Below are 22,854 nucleotides of genomic sequence, written 5' to 3' on the forward strand. Positions count from 1 at the left end.
AAGAAGCTGTGTTGTAGAAGATGTGTCTTAGAGTACTTAGGATTTTTACCCAGGATTACTCAGTGGCAAAGCCCAGACTAAACTGTTATGATTTAGCTGGGAGCATTCCTGTTTTATAACAGGTTACACTAAGAGGCACCCACACCTTTAATGGACTTCTTCATTTGGGAAGGGTAGTTACTGAGAGGACTGATCTAGTTATAACTAGGTAGAAATGCCTGGTGTCTGAGGAGTACAACTACGGCAATTTTGTGATATAGCTATTGCAGTTAAGAGAAATTATAATTATATTAATTCATGAGGAAGTTACAGAGCACCTCAGCAAGGTAGTGGAACAAAGAAAAGGGGAAGGCAAAACTGTAGAATTCAGTCAGGCTAATACACTTCAAGAAGTCTTTAAGTAAATGGGGCTCTCGCCTCCAAGTTTGGATTCGGAGATAGAATTTAGTGTGAAAGAGTTTAGGATTTATTCCAACAACAGTGAGAAGTAAGTTTGAGTCAAGGAAGTGATGTGATCTGATTTGTATGTTTAAACGTTGACTCTGGATACCAAACATTTAAAGAAAACCTGTGATGTAAAAACAAGGCACCAAACTTAAAAAATAACAGCTGATGAAAGAGAACTCGTAGACAGCAGAGGCTTGGAAATAAACAAAATTAATAATTTCAGAAAGATAAGAGAGGATATTGCATTTATAAAACAAACACAGGGTAGAATTAAATTAAACCAGTTGAATATCTTAGAAATTAAAGATGATTGTCAAGATAAAAAAATGCATAAATGGGCTAAATAAAGTGGATATAGCTAAAGAAAATCAACTGGAAGATTGAGCTCAGAGATTCGTCAGAATGTAATCCTCAGCTGAGAAACGTAGAAGCATAAACAAAAAGTCACAGGATGTAGAAAACGTTATAAATCTTCAACATCAATCTAATACAAGATTCAAATGGAGAGGATGGAGGGGTTATAATCACAGAAATAATAGGAGGAAATTTCCCCAAACTGAAGACAGACAAGTCTTTTGAAAAGGCCTAGTGAGTGCAGAATAAAAGAATGACAAAAGACCTATACTCGAATATCTTCTTATGAAATTTCAGAATAGTAGTAATAAAGAGGAAATAACTAAAAGCTTTCAAAGAACAAAAACAGTTTGTCTGCAAAGAAAAGAATCAGATTGACATTAGTTCTATTATTGGTGAAAATGAATGATAGAAGATAAAAGTACAGTAGTTTCAAAATTGTGACAAAAGTTATTTTGAACCCATAATTCTGTATTCAGACAAACTGTCAATTAAATATGAGAGGAAAATAAAAACATTGTTGGACCTGCAGTGCTTCACCTCCTCCAGTTGTTACAGGCCTTCTCTGAGAGAATCATTAGGGAAGTATGCCTGCCCAAGGGAGGGGGGGCGTCCGAAGAAGCAAAGACATGACATGAGAAAGCACTGTTCCGTTAAGGAGACCGTGGTCAGCTTTAAAAATATGTATACACACACACGCATGTCTGTGTGCATGCGTGTGCACACACACAGAGTAAAATGTATAGTTGAGTCTTATAGTTTTTAATATATAGTGTTAATCTTTAGCTATATCATTCTGGACCAGATATCTCAACATGGAAGGATAGAGGAAAAAAGAAATGAAAGAATGTTAGGATTCTTCTCCTTTTCAGCAAAATAATTCATATATAGATTAATTCTAGAATTAATTAACTTCCTTTTAGAGGAAGTTATTCCACATGAATGAAAAAGAAAATCATAGCAATGTTAATAAAACAAAAAAACCAAACCAGTTGCCGTCCAGTCGATTACAACTCAGAGCAACCCTGTAGGACAGAGTAGAACTGTCCCACCTGAGCTCTTAACTTCTGCGCCACCAGGGCTCCTAGCAATGTTAATAACAGACAAAATAGAATTTAAAGGCGAAATGCGTTAGACAGGTCAAATGGGGATATTCCATACTGACAACAGATACAGTTCCCCAAGAAGATATAACTGCCCTAACAACCGTGCTTCAAAAAATATGCAGATAAAGATTTCAGAAAATTGTGGAAAGAGGCAACTTCACTATTTTTGTAGGAGTATTTGATAGACCGTAATATGTTAACATGTACATTTTAAAAACAGCCTTGAGATATAATCACATACCATACAATTTACCCATTTAAAGGGTACACGTCAGTGTTGTTTAGTATGTTCACAGGTTTGTGAAACCATCAGCACGGTCTGATTTTCATCACCTTGAAAAGAAACGCAGTATCCACTAGCAGCCACTCCCTATCCACTCACCCCCTTTCCCTTCCCTTCCCTAGGGAGCTACTAATTACTTGCTGTCTGTATAGATTTACCTGTTCTGGACATTTCATACTAATGGAATCTACAATATCTGGCCTTTTGTGACTGTGCATCTTTCACTTTGCATAATATTTTCAAGGTTCATCCATGTTGTAGCGTGTATCAGTACTTTGTAGAAGACATAGAACCTCTGTATACCTTTTGCCATAGATGAAATACAGACTTCTTTTTATCAAAGAAATCTAAATTAAGCAAGGGGATACTATTTCAACCTAACAGTTGAGCAAAGTTGTAGAAAAATGATAAAAATCAGTGCAGGTGAGAAGGATTCAGTGAGATAATTGGTTACATACTGCTGGCGGAAGTGTACATGGGGATTTCTAGCACACAGTCAGGACCTATCAAGATGCACTTTGAAAACATGCTTCCCTTTGAGCTAGTAGTTCTCCTTTTACACACCTGTTGAACAGCAATAATCAGAACTGGTGTTAGGGGATTTATATACTTATTTGCTCTGATAGCAAAATATTGGAAGCCATTACAATAATACCAAACTCACTGCCATTGAGTCGATTCCGACTCATAGCGACACTATAGGACAGAGTAGAACTGCCCCATAGAGTTTCCAAGGAGCGCCTGGCACATTTGAACTGCCGACCTCTTGGTTAGCAGCCGTAGCGCTTAACCACTACGCCATTACAATGGAATAGTTAAATGAATTATCGTATATTTATCAGTTGGAGTGTGCAGCCATTTAAAAACCAGGCTTTCGAGGAGGTCTTAATGACAGATGTAATTGCCCTTGCCACAAAGTTGCTGACACAGAATAAAGCCAATTTGTGTTTTAAAAATATAGATATGCATTTACATTTAAGAAAAAACTGGCAAGTGACTGATTATATCTTTGGTTGGTATGAATACTGGTTTTTATTTTCTTCTTTTTCACTCTTTATTTCTCAAACTTTGATAGTGGGTATGTACTAGGAAAATTTGTTATAAAGTAAGTATCCATGTCCATATTCCACCCAATGGGCTACTTAATTTTAAGCCTTGATGCAATGGACTTTGAACACAGCCAGAGTGCCACTGAATTTCTTTTTAGGTGGGACCTCTCAGTGCTTTTAGTATAAATTTAATAGTTATATTCATTCTGATTTAAGATACGAGTAGTGAACAAACATTGCTGATAAAAAAAAGGCTATTCAAAGAAAGAATGTTAAATAGATGAAATAATAGAGGCCATAAAATTATTATTTTAATAGAAACTACAATACTTTTGGTTTAGTAATAGCTAAAATGCTAAAAGGCAGCACTCCAATCCTTGTCTTAGAAATGGAGAGAGCTGATTTTAAAAACACATGCCTGTCATTATTGCTGGAGAGAGAGAGAGAGGCAGCCAGTGTGATCAAATGACAACATATCCCTAACTGACCCCGAAAGACTTCTTCACTGGAAAGTGGATTGGTGTTATTCCCAAGAAAACACTCTGGGGTGAGAGCAGGATGATGCAGAGTTGGCTCCGTTGAGTTCTGTGGAACATGGGGCATGGTGGCTTAGCCTGGCCTTGTCACAACCTGAGAGCCCAACTTAAGTTGGGCTTACTTACTATTTATTTCTTCTTTGGAGCGTGTCTTAGATACTTGAACGCTCATTAACACCTCCGCTTGGTAATGAGCATGCTCAGTAAAGTAGGAGTGACCTGGAACAGCCCTCTTTTCCTCCTTTTGTTTCTCTCTTGTTAGATCATGTGATGATGTTAGAGAATGAAGTGATTGTCCAAAATGAGTTTTTGGAACTCTTAAATTTGTCTATATCCAGACCATCTTTATTCCTCATTATTATGGATAGGGATGAGTGACTGTAAAAGGACGGTCATCTTCCCAGCTGAAATTTTTCATGGTGAAACCTCAAAGGTGGGAATTTGTGTTTTATTTCCCCCCTCTCTGTGGTATCAATTCTGAGGTTTTTTTTTTTTTTTTTTTTTTAAGCAACTCCTTAGTGGTGACATTACTCTGTTAAAAATGTTTACACTTAACATGTAGGGAATTCTTTTTCTTTTCCTTTTTTTTTTTTTAATTTTTGCTTTAAGTGAAAGTTTACAAATCAAGTAAGTTTCTCATACAAAAATTTATATACACCTTACTATGTACTTCTAATTGCTCTCCCCCGAATGAGACAGCACACTTCTTCTCTCTACCCTGTATTCCCCATGTCTATTCAGCCAGCTCCTGTCTCCCTCTGCCTTCTCATCTCCCCTCCTGACAGGAGCTGCCCACATAGCCTCATGTGTCTACTTGAGCCAAGAAGCTCACTCCTCACCAGTATCATTTTCTATCTTATAGTCCAGTCCAAGCCCTGTCTGAAGAATTGGCTTTGGGAATGGTCCCAGTCTCGGGCTGACAGAAGGTCTGGGGACCACGACCTCCAGGGTCCTTCTAGTCTCAGTCAGACCCTTAAGTCTGGTCTTTTTATGCGAATTTGAGTCTGCGTGCCACTGTTCTCCTGCTCCATCAGAGATTCTGTGTTGTGTTTCCTGTCAGGGCCGTCATCAGTAGTAGCCAGGCCCCATCTAGTTCTTCTGGTCTGAGGCTGATGTAGTCTCTGGTTTATGTGGCTCTTTCTGTCTCTTGGGCTCATAATTACCTTGTGTCTTTGGTGTTCTTCATTCTCCTTTGCTCCAAATGCGTGAGACCAATCGATGCACATTAGATGGCAGGAATTCTCATCTGTAGTTTTAGTTGAGGTCTATAAAAGATAAGGCTCCTCACCTGTTCTATATTGTTTGCTCAAATCCTTTTAAACATTTGAATCCCTTAATTATTTGTCATTGTAGAGTAGGAAACAAAGAAGAGCCTGACCCACAGACAGTCACTTAGGTGACCTTTGCCTGGATTTTCTGCCCCCTATACTAAAACAATATTTGAAATAGACAAAACACAGTAGTGAAATGTAGAGGAAGCATTATCACACAGGCGAATTCCCTACCCAAAATTTTGCAGTTTTGTCCCTTGACTGTAAGTCCCAATATACTGGCTGTGCCACAATCTCTGCTTTACAGGGTATTATGGATAAAATTTGACTGAACCTTACAATTCAGATATTTCATTCATTTCGTTCCTAATTGAAAGAAAAATCTTAAAGAAAACGAGTATCTGACCATCACTGGAAGTATGAACCAAAGAATTTAGACCTGTAATGATTTACTGATTATTCTTTAAAATTAAAACTTTACATTTTCTATTCTGGGTATTTTTTGCCTTCAGGATGAGTTATGCTTCTGAAATGGAAGTACAGTGCATCCTGTGAGAGCCGGAACTCAACAGGACTGCCCAGTTTTTCTGGGTCTCACAAGTGTTCCACCTTCTCTGACAGGTTTTCACCTTACCTAGGTTCCGGCTTTCACAGGTTTTACGGTATTAGCTTCAGTTTTCCCAAGTTCTCATCAATCACCAACAATGCAGGAAGCCCCATATACACGCAAACCCTAGTGCAGTACTATTATTATCTTTAAAAGAAATGTGAATTGTTAATCTGGTTTGAAGAACATTCTACAGCTAATACCTTAAATTATTAACAATGAAATATCTAATTCCTTTTATCTTTTGTTTGCTTACTCTTTGTATGTCATTGACCTTGGACAACGCAACTAGATCAATTTTCAGTTTCTAGTCAAATTCACTTTCTAGTTTTCATACATCAGCACAAAATCACTGTTAGAATTTCTAAAGCTTTAAGGTAATTTCATAATGTTTAAAACAATTATCATGCATAATTAAAAAAATGAAACAAGACATTGAAAGTACTACTATAAAGGAAATGATTAATAAATCATACTTCCTTAAAATCTAAAACACTTCCGAATCAGAACACAAAGTCAATCCACAGACAGAAGATAATTGTAACACAAATAACCCATAAAGTATTAGTATGCAGAATAAATAAACATCACCTACAAATCAAGAGGAAAAAAAAAATGAGACACAAACAATTCAACAGAAGAATAGGCAGAGGATATGTACAGACAATTAACAGAAGAGGAGATAATCAAGTGACCAATAAAGATATGAAAAAAAATTATCAATCTCACTAGTAATTGGGGAAGTGCAAACTAAAACCATGATAGGAAACCCTTCAGGTTAACAAAAATTAGTCTGACAATTCAGATGTCAGCAAGCATGTGGAATACGGGGAATGTTACATATGGCTTGAAAGTTAATAAAGCTGGAGATGGGCTTCTCTTCACCTCAGCACTTCCGTTGCTGCATACACATAGCCTTGAAAAAGTCTTTCATGCACACAAGAAGACATGTACAAGAAGTTCATTGAAGCACTATTTAGAGTAGTGAAAATTTGGAAACAACATAAATATCCATCATCTGGAAAATGGATAAATAAAGTGTAGGAGGGTGGAATATTATACAGAAGTGAAGATGACCCAATTAGAACTACTTATATAAATATGGATAAACCTCATAAGATGCAATGTTGAGAGAAAACAAGTGGTAGAACACTACAGTGTTATACCATTGAGCTATACGTACATACACGTGTGTGTGTATGTGTGTATGTTGTTGTTCTTGTTGTTAGGTGCCGTCGAGTCGGTTCCGACTCATAGCGACCCTGTGCACAACAGAATGAAACACTGCCCAGTCCTGCGCTATCCTTACAATCGTTATTATGCTTGAGCTCATTGTTGTAGCCACTGTGTCAGTCCACCTCATTGAGGGTCTTCCTCTTTTCTGCTGTCCCTGTACTCTGCCAAGCATGATGTCCTTCTCCAGGGACTGATCCCTCCTGACAACATGTCCAAAGTATGTAAGACACAGTCTTGCCATCCTTGCTTCTAAGGAGCATTCTGGCTGCACTTCTTCCAAGACAGATTTGTTCGTTCTTTTGGCAGTCCATGGTATATTCAATATTCTTCACCAACACCACAATTCAAAGGTGTGAACTCTTCTTTGGTCTTCCTTATTCATTGTTCAGCTTTCACATGCATATGATATGATTGAAAATACCATGGCTTGGATCAGGCACGCCTTAGTCTTCAAGGTGACATCTTCGCTCTTCAACACTTTAAAGAGGTCCTTTGCAGCAGATTTACCCAACGCAACGCGTCTTTTGATTTCTTGACTGCTGCTTCCATGGCTGTTGACTGTGGATCCAAGTGAAATGAAATCCTTGACAACTTCAGTCTTTTCTCAGTTTATCATGATGTTGCTCATTGGTCCAGTTGTAAGGATTTTTGTTTTATGTTGAGGCGCAGTCCATACTGAAGGCTGTGGTCTTTGATTTTCATTAGTAAGTTCTTCAAGTCTTCTTCACTTTCAGCAAGCAAGGTTGTGTCATCTGCATAGGGCAGGTTGTTAACGAGTCTTCCTCCAATCCTGATGCCCCGTTCTTCTTCATATAGTCCAGCTTCTCGTATTATTTGTTCAGCATACAGATTAAATAGGTATGGTGAAAGAATACAACCCTGACGCATACCTTTCCTGACTTTAAACCAATCGGTATCCCCTTGTTCTGTCCGAACAACTGCCTCTTGATCTATGTAAAGGTTCCTCATGAGCACAATTAAGTGTTCTGGAATTCCCATTCTTTGCAATGTTATCCATTGTTTGTTATGATCCACACAGTGGAATGCCTTTACACAGTCAATAAAACACAGGTAAACATCCTTCTGGTATTCTCAGCTTTCAGCCAGGATCCATCTGACATCAGCAGTGATATCCCTGGTTCCACGTCCTCTTCTGAAACCGGCCTGAATTTCTGGCAGTTGCCTGTTGATATACTGCTGCAGCCATTTTTGAATGATCTTCAGCAAAATTTGGCTGTGTGTGATATTAATGATATTGTTCTATAATTTCCACATTCGGTTGGATCACCTTTCTTGGGAATAGGCATAAATATGGATCTCTTCCAGTCAGTTGGCCAGGAAGCTGTCAGTGATAGGATAATATCCATATGGCTACAAGGAAGACCAGTTAAAACAATTGTTATTCAAATTTACACACCAACCACTAGGGCCAAAGGTGAAGAAATAGAAGGTTTTTATCAGCTGCTGCAGTCTGAAATTGACTGAACATGCAATCAAGATGCACTGATAATTACTGGCAATTGGCACGCCAAAGTTGGAAACAAAGAAGAAGGATCAGTAGTTGGAAAATATGGCCTTGGTGATAGAAACAATGCCGGAGATTGAATAATAGAATTTTGCAAGACAAATGACTTCTTCTTCATTGCAAATACCTTCTTTCACCAACATAAACGGTGACTATACACATGGACCTCTCCAGATGGAGCACACAGAAATCAAATTGACTACATCTGTGGAAAGAGACGATGGAAAAGCTCAGTATCATCAGTCAGAACAAGGCCAGGGGCCAACTGTAGAATAGACCACCAATTGCTCATATGCAAGTTCAAGCTGAAACTGAAGAAAATCAGAGCAAGTCCATGAGAGCCAAAATATGACCTTCAGCATATCCCACCTGAATTTAGAGACCATCTGAAGAATAGATTTGATGCATTGAACACTAGTGATCGAAGACCAGACAAATTGTGGAATGACATCAAGGACATCATCCATGAAGAAAGCAAGAGGTCAATGAAAAGACAGGAAAGAAAGAAAAGACCAAGTGTATGTATATATATGTGTATATATGCATATGTATATATATGGTGTCCTGGTGGTGCAGTGGTTAAGAGCTTCGCTGCCAACCAAAAGGCTGGCAGTTCAAATCCACCAGCTGCTCTTTGGAAACTCTGTGCTGCAGTTATACTGTGTCCTGTAGGGTCGCTATGAGTTGGAATGGACTTGATGGCAGTGGATTTTATATGTATATTTGGAAGAAAAAAAAAACAAGCACAGAAACTGTAGATACTGATTACTTTGGAATGGGAACAAAATAGGTACACCAGGAACTTCAACTATATTTATATTATTTCTTAAGCTGGTTTGGTGAATATATGGTGTTCCTTACATTATATTCTGTAGCTTTTTTTTTTTTCTTAATCATGATTTTTTTAAAAGGTTCAGGAAAGCTTGGTCACCGTAATGATAAAGGTGTTTTAACTCAGGGTCTTCGGCTTTCAGTTGGTTTTAATTATGTCCTTATACATTTATGTGTGTTTTGGTTTCTTTTTTTAACCATGAGGACTTATTTATAGGATCAGAAAAAGTAAAGCTATATTCATTTTACAGTAAAAATGGAAAAAAGGTATATTTAAAATCATAGGTTACATTTCTCTTCATAATAATCTTTCGAATTCTCTTCTTTAAGACCCTAATTTTGCACCAAATAAAATAGTTTTTCTTTAATGCAAAGTTTTAACACTATCTTTAGAAATTTTTCATCTTACAGATATGATTGTACTTCTGTGAATTGTAAGGATTAAATGTCAGTTGTTTTACCCCCATCATCATTTTAGAGACATGTGGCCTAGGACAAGCTCGTAGACTATTAGATGTCTAGTGCTTTTTTATAGGGCAGAGCAGAAGTTTCAGGAATTGTGGTATAATATAATAATGGTACTATAGCATTCATTCTGTATTTGTTTCTTTTTACCACTCCCCCCCCCTCCCAGGTTTACCTAAGTTGGAAACCTTGTGATGAAGCAGGGAAGCTTTTGAAAATACCTAGCCTAGCTAGGCCATATTCCCGGAGATTTTAGTTTCATTGGTCTGGACCTGAGCCCCAGACAAGGTGAATCTGATTACAGCCAGGGTGGAGAACCAGTGGTTCCCAAAGTGTGGTACCCACACCAGCAGCATCCATATCACCTGAGAACTTGTTAGACACCAAATGCTTGAGCCCCATCCCATACCTACTGGATCAGGAATTCAAGGGGGTGGGGTCCTGTAATCTGTTTAATGCTAAGGTTTGAGAAGCACTGGTCTCTAATGCTTCTCAAGCTGAATTAAAATTTTCTTAAAATGCAAATTCTGAAGTAGTTGGTCTGGGGTGGGTCCTGAAATTCTTCCCTTCTCATAAACTTCTAAACTAAAAAAAAAAAAAAAAACCCTTTGCTGTCAAGTCAATTCTGACTCATAATGACCCTTACAGGACAGAGTAGAACTGCCCTATAGGGTTTCCAGGGAGTGGCTGGTGAATTCAAACTGCTGACCTTTTGGTTTGCAAACCAGCTCTTAACTACTGTGCCCCCGTGGCTCCCATAAGCTCCTAGGTGATGCCAGTACTGCTGGTCCGGGGATCACACTTTGAGTAGCAAGGCACCCTACTACAAGCCCCCTGGGCTTCACTTTAGAGCTGTTGAATCAGAATCTGATTTTAACGAGATTTCCAGGTGTTTCCAATGCATGTGTACGTAATGGAGGAGGAAATGAGGACATGGCAGCATCTAAGGGAAGTGAGCGTTTGAAGAAGCAAGAATCAATATTATACTGCAAAGAGTTGTATTTGGCATATGCTTTTTTAGAACCTTAATGTTAAGACCTCAATTACCTGACAATGTTTGTCCCATTACACGTTTTATAATCTGAAACACTGATCTAGTCTACAATTTTGTGGCTCAGTGGTTTTTTTTTGTCCAGTGTGATTTCCAAGCTTTTGGATTTAGTTTATAGTGAATAGTTGGCCTCGTGAGGGCATCATTACATATTCAAAATGGAATCCATCTCAAAGATGAGGTAGTGACGAGAAATACACGGCAGAGAGCATTAGAATAACCAGTACCCACTTTCTCTGCATGCTTTGTCCTATGATCTTTTGTGAAGAGTATTACTTCTTCATCATGTGCGCCATTTAGCCAGTGACCTAAGGACATGAAATGTCTGTTCAGAAGATACCTTAGAACATTGTTTACCTGTACTGAATTTTAGTTAAAGAGTAAACAGAGCAGATGTTAATTCTCTCAGTAGTGAATTAGTTAATGCAGGGTTCTTAAAACCTGATGAGATGGAGGAGAGCTGTCTTGCACACATCATCAACTTTCTCTTCTCCGTGGTCTTCAATGTCTCTGTGCTAAGGGTCTGGGTGAGCACCTGCACAGAAAGGTGTGTAAGAATTTAGGGGCAGAGAGCCCTAGAGTAGCCATGTAGTTGAATTGAGACTGACTGAGGAAAGTGAAGAATTGCTACTGGTGAGAGAAACGTAGCTCTTTAACTTAGCGCACATTTCTTCGTGCCTTTCTCTCCCACTATATTGCATATTCTCTATGGAAGTAACTCTTACAGGGACGCATTAGAGGGAGCACTTATATAGGAATGTTTGTTGATTGTGACTAAACCAGCAAATCAATATTTCTAGGGACCTATATGTGGTTAAGTGCTACGTCTGCTAACCAAGGGTCGGCAGTTCGAATCCGCCAGGCGCTCCTTGGAAACTCTATGGGGCAGTTCTGCTCTGTCCTATAGGGTCGCTATGAGTTGGAACTGACTCGACGGCACTGGGTACTGGGTTTTATAACTAATATAGGAGCCCTGGTGGCACAGTGGTTAAGCACTCCGCTGCTAACCGAAATGTCAGCGGTTCGAACCCTCCAGCTGCTCTGCGGGAGAAATATGTGACAGTCAGCCTCCAAAAAGATTATATCCTTGGAAACCCTATGGAGCAGTTCTTACTCTGTCCTATAGGGTCTCTTTGAGTCAGAGTCAACTCAACAGCGATGGGTTTTGGGTTTTAAAGTAATATAGTATAGTATCTTTATCAAAGGAAAATCTTTGTTACAGTGAGGTTCATTGCAGTAGAATCTCTCTTTTAAAATATAAGTTTATGGAAGTTCTTAGTTATTTCATTTTTGTTTGCCACAGAACCCTAAGCAAGTTTTCAGTATATTGGTTAGATCTAATATTGGTTGCGTGTGTGTGGTTAGAGAGTATATGGACTAAAAATATGGGGATAAGATTATTACAGAAACTTTTAATTCTGGCACTCATATAATTATTTTCTGTCTTGCTGAAATTCTGGTTGTAATTATGTGTGAATAACTGGTTGGTGCACCAAGAGAGACTCTTGGATGTGATTCCTAAGTTTAGTCAGTGCAAAAACTACTATTTGTGTAATACCATTCACATCAGAAAGAGCTGTTGAAAAGCCAAACATAAGATTGTGCTAGATAATTATAGGAATTGAGAAGAGAAATAAAACGTATAAACATGAGGAGGACCACTTCTGAGAAATTTAAAACGGTCCTCTGAAGATAGCCGATATTGCTCAGGAATGTCGATGAACTCATTCCTTTATACATGGGTGTTGTGGGAAAGGGGGGCTGATCCCGGGCTTTCAGACCAGCACAGGTAAATGTAATTGCTTGTAAGATTATATTACATTTTCAGTTCAAGGGGGAGGCATGGTCGTGATGGTAGTGACAGTATGCGTCAGATGCATGATCCCACCGAAGGGGCTATGAGGTTTATGGAGTTTAGGTTAGAAATGAACCCTGCCTGCAGAGCGAGTATAATGTGGTGCAGAGACCGGAAAACTGGCCTCAGTGAGTTATGGTGTGAATTCACTCATGGCACTTTTCTCCACCAAATCTGTCTTGTGCTGTGGACAGTTGTATTATGGCGTCTTTCTTTCTGGTGATCATGGAAAGGAATGCTAAGGGAAGACATCTGAATTAAGGAAAAATTATCTTGATGAGAATTTTTTTTTTCTGGGTTATTCTCAATAATTTAAAATATTATTAATCCAATTACCAGGTGAAAAATGCTAGTTTGCCTGGATTTGCATAGAATGAAAATTGTTCCTCAGGGCCACAGAAAGAACAGACGTGTCATCTGTCTTTTTGCACAACTAACTTTAACAGATACCTTTGTTTGGGGTGAGACAGTAGACTCGTTGCCGCCTTGTTAGTGCACTGTTAACTCCAGTGATACATTTTCGTTAATAATCCCGACCAAGGTCCCCAAGCTGTTTATTGTGCAGTGTTACTAACAAGGTGGATTTTCTGTTCAGCTGTTTCATTGAAAGAGAGAATTTTCTTCTGACATATACAAGGCTTTTGTTTCATTATTTATTTGGAATAAATGGGGCCAGAGGGTCCAAGTGCAGTTAGGTTCTGTTGGAGGGGTGCTTGCAAAGACTTTTTGAGGCATGGTGTGCAAGAGAGTGTTTTTAAATCTCAGAGGTGTGATTATGTCATAACAGCCATAACCTCTGGGCTTGCTTTATTACTTTTATTAAAACAAATCTGTATGGGGGTGCTATGTATATTTTGGTGATGAAGGAAATGAGGTGGTTAATTTATTATGTGAACAGCACTTTCAACTAACCACAGCGTGATTCACTGAGAGAGCGGGGTAAAAGCCGAGCCCTGTAGAAATGACTGCTTTTTGATTTGTGGACCTTAACTTTCAACACCAGGGCATGAAGTTTATCTACAAAATAATTTTTTTTCTCCCCCCCGTAATATTTTTGTCCAACTTTAAACTTGAAATTTTTTTCCTTCAATGAGGGCATTTACTGAATATGCATCATCTAAACAGTCATCGCCATTAAGTTAAAAAAAGAAGAAAGAAGGGGGATCCATGTGTTAGCGTATTAGGGAAAAGGGTACATCTTTTATGTTTTCCAAGCGGCCCTCAGCTGTACCTAAGAGCAGCGCTCCGGAAAATAAATAAATATACTAACCCATTGCCATTGAGTCAATTCGGACTCATAGCGACCCTATAGGACAGGGTAGAACTGCCCGCATAGGGTTTCCAAGGAGCGCCTGGTGGATTTTAACTGCCGACCTTTTGGTTAGCAGCCGTAGCTCTTAACCACTACGCGACTAGGGTTTCCAAATATACTAAACCTTCTGCATATGGGGATTACTACCTGGAGTCTTATATGAGTTAAGAAAATATGTGGTGCTTGTTTTTCCCTTGTGTAGGTTGTATGTATAAACAGATAACTGTAGTGGAAAAGGTGCCCTGATGGTACAGTGGTTAAGAGCTGTGGCTGCTAACCAAAAGGTCAACAGTTCAAATCTACAAGCCTCTCCCTGGAAACTCTGTGGAGCAGTTCTACTCTGTCCTGTAGGGTCCATGTGAGTCAGAATCAACTTGATGGCAATGGGTTTGATTTTGGTTTTAGATAGTGGAAAAGAAGGTCAACTTCATGCTAAATAGTCTCTGACAAGCATGTTGATTATAGCTGGAGGCAAGGATGTAATGGCAGAGCCTGTAATGCCACACAGAAGTACACACACTATAGAGTGGAATCGAAAGAAGACCGGGCCACCTAATGAGCTTGCGGTGGACAAAGCACTTGTTGTATATTCATAAACAGCCATTGAATGACCAGAAAAAGGTTGTTTTCCCTGGAGTTGAGCCATATCCAGCATCATCTAGTGATGTGAACCTGCCTAGAGCAGAGAGTGGAAAATAGGTAATCTTCCCAGCAGTATTTTTGAAAGACCTTTCATTTTCCAGATGTATGAAGTACCCGCCATTTACAAACAGAAGGACTCACACATCAGAAATCAGCATGTAACTGATAAGGATTAATCAAGGCATTAACAGCTGGGACATTACAATTGCCATGAAAGTAAGGATGACACACAATCAGTTTTATATTTTATCTGCTTTGGAGTGGCATACCACATTTCTCTGCATATCCTAAATTTGCTCTAAAAATTGTGTCATTCCCTTGTAGCATTTCCCCAGGAGAGTTGGTAAAAGCCAGAAGAAACATTGTTTGTGTAGTTTAAAGACAGCATGTAGAGGAGGGAGGTCCAGGCCTGTGGTTTATGTAGACACGGTGGGCTGGAGGGAGCACCAGCACCCCCGGTTGGGTTGTTACTCCGTCGTCATGTCCAGTCAGTCCTGGTGAGAATGTGTCCACCTGAGACCAGTTCAGCCACGGCGATTAGTAACAATCACCCACAGTCCCAGGCTGTGGTAGAAATTTAATTTTAAAATAAATTGGACTGTAAGCAAAACTCCATGTTAATGACACTGGTTAGTCCTCTCAAAATTTCAGGTATCCCCACTAGTAAAATGAAACTAGGCTTTGGACATTGCGCGTGAAACAGTGTACACTGGCATTTAATTGGTTAAAAGTGGATTTGTCTTCATAATGGTTTTGTTAACTTAAAATACTGAGATTTTAAAATTATTCTTGGGAGTTGTCTTTAAAGTCTGTTATTCTTCCTTCCGCTTTTCTAAATGTCCACACAAATCAATGCAGAGCATAGCAGTTATTTTAAAGTGTGGATCATGGAGAAACCTTAATTCCTAGTGTGCCCTGCGTTTCCCTGTGCCTTCCCTCAGCATTTTCTCCCCAGCCTGTTTGCTCCTTTCTCGCCTCCCTTCCAGTCTCCTCTGAGCCTCCCTCATCCTTGTCCTTCACACTGGGCCCCGCCCATCATTTGGTGTGAAATACAACTAGACTTTTAAAAGACTGATCCCATCCACCTATACAATCTGAAACCTATTTAGAGATGTGTTGCCAAATCTAAGCCACTTCGGGGATTTTTTAAAATACAAACTTATGGGTTTGCTACCAGAGTTAGCATTAACTGAACACAGAGCCAGCGATGGCAGCAGAATGCAGAAGGTATCCAGCCCAATCTGATAGGTACCAAAGGCATGATTTTAACTAAAATGGAACCCTGCCGTTAGAGTGAGACAGGAGATACCTCTTTGTGGACAAATTCTGTGTTTATCCTTACGTATGCAGAGGAAGTTTGGATTTAAATGCTTGGTTAGTTGTACCTGGGACATATAACTGTGCCCATTGACTTAGGTGACCCTCGTTGCAGTCAGGCAGTTATAATTCAGGGTGTGTTTAATCACAATTTTCCTGAGAGGTAAAGCTTCCTGTGTGGACAGGAAGCCCGCCTTAAACTGAAATCACATAAACACACCCATGGGCACTATTCTAGCTCACTGTGGCTCAGTGGAAAGAACACAGAGCTGGGGCTGTGGTGGTGTTTTATGGTTTAGCTCCATTTTCTGTGTGACCTTAGGAACATAATTTTACTTCTTCATGCCTTGTTGGAAAGTAAGTATACTTACATACTTTTTGGAAACCCTGGTGGCGTAGTGGTTAAGGGCTACAGCTGCTAACCAAAAGGTCTGCAGTTCAAATCCACCAGGGACTCCTTGAAAACTCTATGGGGCAGTTCTACTCTGTCCTATAGGATCGTTATGAATTGGAATCGACTCAATGGCAGTGGGTTTGGTTTGGTTTTCTTTTGGTATATACTTTTGAAATCGTGTGTAAAAGAAATAATATTTTTAAAATGATAGATGTGAAAGTGTCTCAAGGTGCAAATGTGAGAGATTTTATGTCATATGATGGGACCACTGAATAAACAGCCTCTGTTTTTTTTTTTTTTGTTTACTTGTTTACTTGAGGGGAAACCCTGGTGGCCAAGTAGTTAAATGCTAGGGCTGCTAACCAAAAGGTCGGCAGTTAAAATCCACCAGGCGCTCCTTGGAAACCCCATGGGGCAGTTCTACTCTGTCCTCTAGGGTCACTATTAGTCCGAATCGACTAGACAGCAATGGGTTTGGTTTTGGTTTTTATTTACTTGGGTGGATCTTTGTTTTTTACCTTAGCATTAAGGTTCTGTTTATTCATATGGCTAAACTTAACCAAGTGTTCATAAAAAAAAAAAGAACCATTTAATTCCAAGTTACAAGGAACTTCAAGAGGTCATTTAGTTTATTCACACCAGCAGGTAGAAGCATGCTCATTCCTGTCTGCTAAAAAGGGAGGACGGAAGAAGCTGTGGGGAAAGCTTCCAGAACAAAGGATCAGAGTGGCGGCATTGCTGTGGTCATAATGCAGGAATGAGGAAGCAGAGGCACATTGCCTGAGCTGCCTTTTAGAAATAGTAATGACAAGAAGTGTTGCACAGGGACAGATAGGCACTCGAAGTTGAATTGGAAAGTACGCTTTAAACTGCTGTTAGTTATTACTTACCCTACTTACAGAAGGTTTTTAAGTCTGTAGCGCTTTGCTTGTTATTGTTGTGTATCTGATTCTTCCCTTGTGGTTCACATCTAATGTTTAAATCAAGTCAGTATCTTGGAGGTGGGAGTAGAAAAGAGTAGAATAGTTAAAAACAAACACCACAGCAACAGCAGAGACAAACTCCTCAGCTTGCTGGGGCGCACCATCCAGTTACGGGTTGTCAATAGGAAACAGCTGTTTGTTTGTTGACAGCCTCCTCGCCTCTCCCCTAATCGAGCTGTTTCTCATCGTATAATTACCAGCTCTTTAGGATTTGAGGCTTGTTGTGGGTTTGCATTTGGTTACACAATGTTTGCCAAAACGCCGTAGTTTGGATAAAAAATTACTGATTCCCCTATAGTCATTCTACTGAAATATGAATGTGGGTTGTATTAAATGAAAGATGCATGAACAGGACTTCTGAAATTCATTTCAAAACTTAAGGGAATGTAAACAGTGTTTTATGTTTGATTTCTAATGAAGGCGTTATCAGCTAACTCTTCTCTGTCCTGTATACCCTGTTGCCAATCGGAAACGCGTTCTGGTTTTTGACTGTTTGCACGCATGTAGTCAGGCCGCACTGGTGTGAACAGCAGGATAGATTTCGTTTTGATCGAAGAGGACGTAGTTTCTTTTTCTTTCTGTCTTTTTTTTTTTTCCTTTAAAACCCTGTTCTGATGTTGAAGCCAAGAGTGAAAAGAAACAAGATTAAGTTAAAGTTTTTTGAGAGTCCAAGATGATGTTTCAGCCTCCTGGGTAGCTTTACTAGCTGAATAAAAGCCGAATGTGCCTCTCACCCTAAAAAGAACCTATCTAGGCCCACTTTCTGAACAGACCCCTTTCAATCTAGCTTATGCTCAGTGGAACCCATTTTGAAATAAGGGTGACCCTGTGTTTTAGGAAAACGATCCAGAAGGGTGAGATTACTGTAGCTTCATTTAGTTATATAGGGTCACTATGAGTCGGAATCAACTCAACAGCACTGGGTTTTTCATTTAGTTTTACTCTTCAAAATAGAGCGAAAGCGTTTTCTACTCCTGCTTAAAGTCACAGCTTCTCTGGGAATGAAAACGTTTCTCTCCTTAATTGTCTCATGGTGCAAAGTTATTTCAGAAAAATCTAAAGACGATGGTGCTACAGATCCTGATTGTCATGAACTCCAGGCTAGCAGCCTCCTTGGTTTGATAGGTTTAAAATTAAAGTGGATTTTTTAATATTTTTAGTGATTTTCTCTCTTTGAGTTCAAGGGCATTATGTAAATTTATAACTTTTCTGTCTGTGAATATATATTTTAAAAGGATATAGTAAAATGTGAGCATTAAGTGCTTTTTTGTGGTAGAAGATGTGGCTAGGAAAGGGAATACTTTAGTTCAAAATTTGTAAAAAGTCAAATTTTGAGGAGAAAATATATTTTGTCTGAATATAGCTTTTATTTTCATTGTTTGCAGTGTGTTCATACTATATTTTTTATCTAAATTCCACGTATACTTTTTTCTAAAAAGATAAGTCATAGCATATTTTACTTTAAAAGACTATGTCAAAAATGCTTGCTATCTCAGACCCAAATGATCTCAAATGCCACTGGAAATTTGACCCCCAATGATTTCACCATGTGGCTAAAACCCGTTGCCATTGAGTTGATTCCGACTCGCCTAGTAACAGTAAATACTTACATGAATATGAAACGTCCTGATTGTGTGTGTGTGCGTGTGTTTTAATTTACCATTAGATTGACATATCACATAATTAAACTATTTAATTGCAGTGAAGTATCAGAGCCAGGAGCCCTGATGGTTAAAGCCCTCAGCTACTAACCAAAAAGTTGGCAGCTCAACCCCACCGGCCACTCCGCGGGAGGAAGATGGGGCAGTCTGTAAAGATGACAGCCTCAAAAGCTCCGTGGGGCCGCTCTGCTCTGTCCTGTAGGGTCACTGTGAGTCAGAGTCGATGCAGCAGCAGTGGGCCTTGGGTTATCAGGGCAAGATTTAATTCTTTATCTTAAAACATGAGCTATACCATGAAGTTAGAATCAGAAATTAAAAGATTACATCTGATTTAATTGGAGCAGGTAGGAAGTGCTGGAGTATAAAGATGGATATCGGCATATGAGCAGCTGTGCGTGTATTCTCAGGGTTCTGTTAGCCACAATCTGTTGCCTTAGTGGTACTCCGGTGCCTAATTCAGGCAAATGAATCACAGATGATCCATTTTAAAAACACTTTGTGATTTGGGTGTCAAGAGAAAAAATGTACTGGTAATATTAAGAACTTCATCCCCAAATGATTTAATTGTATATTTAATTTTAGCTGCCCCAAAACTATGTGGGCAAAAATTACTCAGCTATAAAGAAAACATGTGCAAATCCTTACACCAGCTAACTTTTTTAGAGGGAGGGGGTGCATTCGGAGATGTCACGGGACGTTAGTACAGTTTTCTGTTTTGTTTTGTTTCTTATGTTAGATTTTTCTATTTGATTATGTTTTCTCAAAAGCTGTGCTAAAAATCCATTATTATAGAAGCATTAAAAATATGGTTTTATTATGCAGTGATTAATATCCATTACCTTTATTTTTGGTTCAGCTTCATAAATATATACGTTTTTCTATGTCAGTCATTGTCTAGAATTTCATTTTTGTTCTGCTTTCCATTACATACCATGAATTATATGAAATTAATTTAATCGCTACTACAAACAGAAATTAAATGTGCCCTAATCCAGAGTTACGTTGTTTGCTTTTACAACTGTAAGTCATAAGTAATTAATTTTCCTTGGAAAATTAATTCACTTACCATTCCCAGTAGCATCATATGTTGACATAGGGTTATAGATAGTTTAATATTTTTCTTCAGCATGCTGGCCTCAACTTTAGAAGACCTTAAATAAAAACAAATTAAAATTTGCTCAACTATATATAATTTGGATCTATTTAAAATAGGTGTTATTGCTGTCATCCAGGTGATGACTTGAAAATTACATCCAAACTTTATAAAATCTCAGTTAATATATTAACAAGTCTGCAACAATATATTTTTAAAAAGCTGTTCATGTGACAGTAGCCATTAATATTTTCTCTACCTCAGTTCTGAATAAAACCGTTAGACAGCAGCGGCGTGGAGTGGTTTTACCACCGCTTAACCGACAGGCAGGTGAAGTGGAGGACTAACTTGCTGGGCATTTCGACCACATGGGAGAGCTGGCCGTCAACGTCTGGTTCTTATTTTCAATCTCTAACCTAAATCAGTAGAAACATAGAATATGAAATACATCTTGTTTTAAACCCCCAAATAAGTTTTATTGTATTGATTGCCCTTCTATAATTCTTTCATCCTTTCCTGTTTAATCCTCCCCCTCACCCTCACTTTCCAGAAAGGCTGATATGGAAAAATGAAATAAGCAAACATCTTTCAATTAAATATGTCGGGTTGCCCTTGGCTGCTGCTTATATTCTGAAAACTCAGAAAATATGAGCGAAACAAATTTAGCTTTTCTTTTGCATTTGCCAGGAGGTTATTTAGTAAGGTAACTCCCCCCCCCGCCCCCGTTCATAGAACCCTATAAAACATATAGTGTTTATTACTTTATTTATATTTATTTAAGTCACTAAGGTGAAACTCTAGTGATGGTGGCAATGTTACAGTTTTAACAAGTGGGGCTTATTTTATAAATGTGCCTTTGTGGCCGTAGCTTTCTAAAATGCAGGGTTTTAGCAGTGACATGCCCTTCATGCCTTTTGGAAAGAAAATTTCCTGTTGAATTCCCGTGTAAAAGCACTAGCTGGAATACAGAATCACCACTGTAATTACTTTGCAGTTGTTGGTAACTGTGCATTGTTATACTTGTACGCTTTTGCCTGTGTTCACAGGACTTACCTACCTACATTCCAAAGGTGTGTCAGGGAGAAAATGTTTTACTTGCTGCTCGTGTCGTAACGAGGGTGACAGAGCCCCTTCTCTGTACTGCCGAGGGAGTCCCTAGCAGGTGGCCTTCGGAATCGTGATCATGACTTGCTTCTTTATCATCATCAGACAAAATGGAAAAACGACAGGTCAAGTCGTGTAGGTTCATGCTTATGCTTACACCCAAATATAGATGGTTACATAATCAGGATCAGGTTTACAGGAAAGCAGAGTCTTTCAAAAACAATTTATCTAAGCATTGCAGGCAGTGATATTCTAAAAACTTTGGCCCCAAATCTATCACCGTCTATTTACCATATGATTATGAATAAATATGTATGATAATATTACATGCATTCTTAAACAGTTTTAAAAATGCCTCTGCCTTTCTGAAATCAACAGAACAGATTGAATTTATCCTTGTTTTGAGGTGGAAAAGTAAATTTGTGCTTGTAGAAATTTACTAGCATTAATCTGAATTTTATGTCACGGTATATTCTCTCAAAAAATTCAGTTTTAATGAGAGGAGTTTGTCACGTCTATCACTAATTTATTTTGTGTCAAAATAAATATCTTCCAGGGAAAACCTGTAATATTAGTGAGAACAGAGAGGAGTTGCCTGTACGGCTTGGTGCGAGAGTGTGGAGAAGAGAGGTGCTGGATGTAACTTACGTGGTGTTTGCCCAACGCTGCAAATGAAGATTTAATTTTAAAATACATAAAAATTACAGAGTCAGTGAACAAAGTTGGGAGAAGCAAGATATTTTGCCTCTTACTTTCCGTGGTTATTTTGTTGATTCCGATTAGAATAGAATTGGCAAGGTTTTGTGGTAGAAATACGAATGTTCTTATTAAGAAGCTGTAATGTTGAGATTACAAAGTTTATAAAATTTGGTGAATAATAATTGTGACATACATTAAAAACTACTTGTGACCAATAGGTGAACAAGCACATGTGTGTCACAAAGACGCTGAACAACTCGTCCAAGCAGTCTGGCTTGACTTTGGTCGCTCAGACTTTGCTTTCAACCTGTAAGCAGAGTGTGAATAATCATAATTGTTCCTGAATAGCGCCCTGAAATGGTAAAACTGGGGTTTGTAAACTGCTGATACCTTTTGGAGAATGGTATTGATGTTTTTATAACATGTTGCTATTCCACAGAGTCCTTAGCAGTACCACTGGGTAGAAAAGTAAATTTATACCTAAAGAAATACACAACTATTAATTTGCATTTATCCCACACCGTTCTTTCAAAAGAATAAATCTAAATGACTTTGCACTTCTCACAAAGGTAATTATTAAATTAAGGTGATATATAGAAAGGTAAAATGGCAATTTACCGATACCAGCGGTTGACAAAGGAAACCCTGGTGGCATAGTGGTTAAGTGCCACGGCTGCTAACCAAAGGGTCAGCAGTTCGAATCCACCAGGCGCTCCTTGGAAACTCCACGGGGCAGCTCTACTCTGTCCTATAGGGCCGCTAGGAGTTGGATGCCTCTCCACGGCAGCAGGTTTGGCTTTGGCATTGAGATTGACAGGTCCTTCCGAGTGAATCATGCTCTCAAGCATTATCCCATACAACCTGGGCTTACTCACTGACAGTAGAAAGAACTGGGCTGTATGTTTGCTCTTACTGGAAACTCACATCAAATCACAATCCAGGTCAGGAGTCCTTACCTTGGAATACACTGCTGTTACATGTCTGTTAGGGCCATACGGTGACCTTCGGCTGTGGAGACCAGCTCACATTGCTC

At 38.9% G+C, this 22,854-nt stretch overlaps 1 protein-coding gene across 1 annotated transcript in view; it reads left to right on the plus strand.

Annotated features, from left to right (window-relative positions):
• Positions 1 to 22,854, plus strand: part of SRBD1 (S1 RNA binding domain 1) — a 232,976-nt gene that overhangs the window by 150,897 nt on the left and 59,225 nt on the right. The gene's annotated exons all lie outside the window — the stretch shown is intronic.

The sequence above is a fragment of the Elephas maximus genome, chromosome 26 (genome assembly GCF_024166365.1).
Source record: "Elephas maximus indicus isolate mEleMax1 chromosome 26, mEleMax1 primary haplotype, whole genome shotgun sequence".
Classification (NCBI taxonomy): Eukaryota; Metazoa; Chordata; class Mammalia; order Proboscidea; family Elephantidae; genus Elephas; species Elephas maximus.